Raw genomic sequence first — 2,248 nt, 5'->3', positions numbered from 1 at the left:
TGCACTACGTAACAAAATTTTCTGGAGGCGCCACTGTGAATGAGTTAACCTTTGATTTGATTCAAATTCTTTAATTGCAATAACTACAATTGCACATTGGCACTATTATTTGACGCGTTAATTTGTGAAAATGCGTAGCTTAAATATTAAATAAACATAAATCACACACCACCTATTATATTATTATACATGCATCTTCAATGCCATTCCTTCAATGGTTTACGTCCATCGTCTTCTTCAACACCTTTTCCATTTTCCAGTTTTATCTTCATCAAATCCCCAATCTCACTTTATGATTAATTCCATACCTTCATATCTACAATCATGCCTGAATAATACCCCGAAAACTTGCTTATCAACCTTCAATATCCCGAACCATAACCATGCAGATTAGAAACTCGCCGCAACGAGAAATCCAGGCAAGTTCATACAACGATGGCAACGCGCCTCGCCAGCAGCAAGCCGAAAAGACTACCAACACCAATGAACAACAACCTAAGGACATGGCGAACGAGTTATCGTTTCGCCTACGAAACATGTCCGAAAACAATATCCCCCCTCCGCAAATCGAAGACATTGATTCTCCAACCGAGGACAGCATGCGCCAACGAGATTCGTTCACATCGCGTATGTTTTTCGGTAGTAGCTCGACTTCTAGCCAGATGTCTCCATTAACAAGGTCTCCATGGGCATCTTATGTGGAAAGATCGGCCCCGGATTGCTCCGATACCCATTCGGATTACACCGGGTTAATGGCGTCCCTTGTCCGCGAAGAAGGGAACGTATACTCGTTAGCAGCCACTGGGGATTTGTTGTACACGGGATCCGACAGCAAGAATGTTCGTGTTTGGAAGAATCATAAAGAGTTTTCGTCGTTTAAATCGAATAGCGGTTTGGTTAAAGCGATTGTGATTGCGAGTGAGAAGATCTTTACTGGTCACCAGGATGGGAAGATTAGGGTTTGGAAGGTGTCAAGTAGGAACCCGAGCGTGCATAAGCGAATCGGGACGTTGCCCACGTTTAAATCGGTCGTTAAGAAATCGGTGAAGCCGAAAAACTATACGGAAGTGAAGGGGAAACAAAAGAATATATGGATTAAACATAACGATGCGATTTCTAGTATTTGTGTAAGCGAAGATCAATCGCTTCTTTACTCGGGTTCGTGGGACACTACGGTTAAAGTTTGGAGCGTGACGGATTTCAAGTGTTTGGAGTCGATTACCGCGCATGAAGACGCGATTAACTCGGTGGTTACGGGGTTTGACGGGACGGTGTTCTCGGGATCGGCTGATGGGACGGTGAAGATGTGGCGGAGGGAGTTTGAAGGGAAGAGAACGAAACATTCTTTTATAGATAATTTGCTTAAGCAGGAATGCGCGGTGACGTCGTTGATTATTAATCAGGCGGGGACCGCGATTTATGGGGGATCTTCCGACGGTGTTTTGCATTTTTGGGAACGGGATAAGTTGTTATCCCGCGGAGGGGGAGGGGTTTTGAAAGGTCATAAACTGGCGGTTTTGTGTCTGGCTACAGTTGTGAATTTGGTATTTAGTGGCTCGGCGGATACGAATATTTGCGTGTGGAGGAGAGAGGAAGGAGGGGAGCATAAGTGTTTGCACGTGTTAAGTGGACATACGGGGCCCGTGAAGGGTTTGGCGGTGGAGGATGAGCGACGGCTGGGGACGGTGTGCCGATGTGATAGTAACCGAGTTTGGACAGTGTATAGTGGTAGTTTGGATAAGTCGGTAAAGATATGGAGGGTTACTACGGAACCAGCGGAGGCAGAAAGCCAACAAGTACCAAGTGGCTCTTCTCGACAGAGAAGTTCGGGACAAGTCTTTTCACGTAGGTGAGAGTGAGTACGAGGTGAGGTGAGGTGAGGATTATGATGCAATATATGTATCAATGTACAAAATTTGTGATATGTTCATTGTAAAGTTGTTGAAACTTGACGTGTATGCTTATATTAACCTTCCAAAATATACTATTTATGGAGTTAGATGAACATTATTAAAACTTAATTACGGAATTAGACTAAAATTATGGGTTGGACCACTAACTAAAAAGTCACGCTCACTTCTTGAACCTTGGTGTGACCAATTGAGACCAAATTATAAAGCAACGGAAAATAATCGGTTGATGTTAAATAAACAAACTGCAAACGTCTAAATCTAGTCAAATTACAGCCATTTGTAAAGTACTAGACTTGAAATCAAGCCAAACCAAATGAAACACGTCTAATCATCAT

General features: G+C 43.3%; 1 pseudogene; it reads left to right on the top strand.

The window, feature by feature from the left end:
• The first annotated feature begins 362 nt into the window (after positions 1-362).
• Positions 363-1,975, top strand: LOC143613653 (protein JINGUBANG pseudogene; annotated as a pseudogene).
• Positions 1,976-2,248: the final 273 nt, after the last annotated feature.

This window comes from Bidens hawaiensis, unplaced genomic scaffold, assembly GCF_021521415.1.
Source record: "Bidens hawaiensis isolate Kalapana, Puna unplaced genomic scaffold, B.hawaiensis_p1.1 tig00038002_1, whole genome shotgun sequence".
Lineage (NCBI taxonomy): Eukaryota > Viridiplantae > Streptophyta > Magnoliopsida > Asterales > Asteraceae > Bidens > Bidens hawaiensis.
This window is presented reverse-complemented; position numbering and strand designations above follow the sequence as displayed.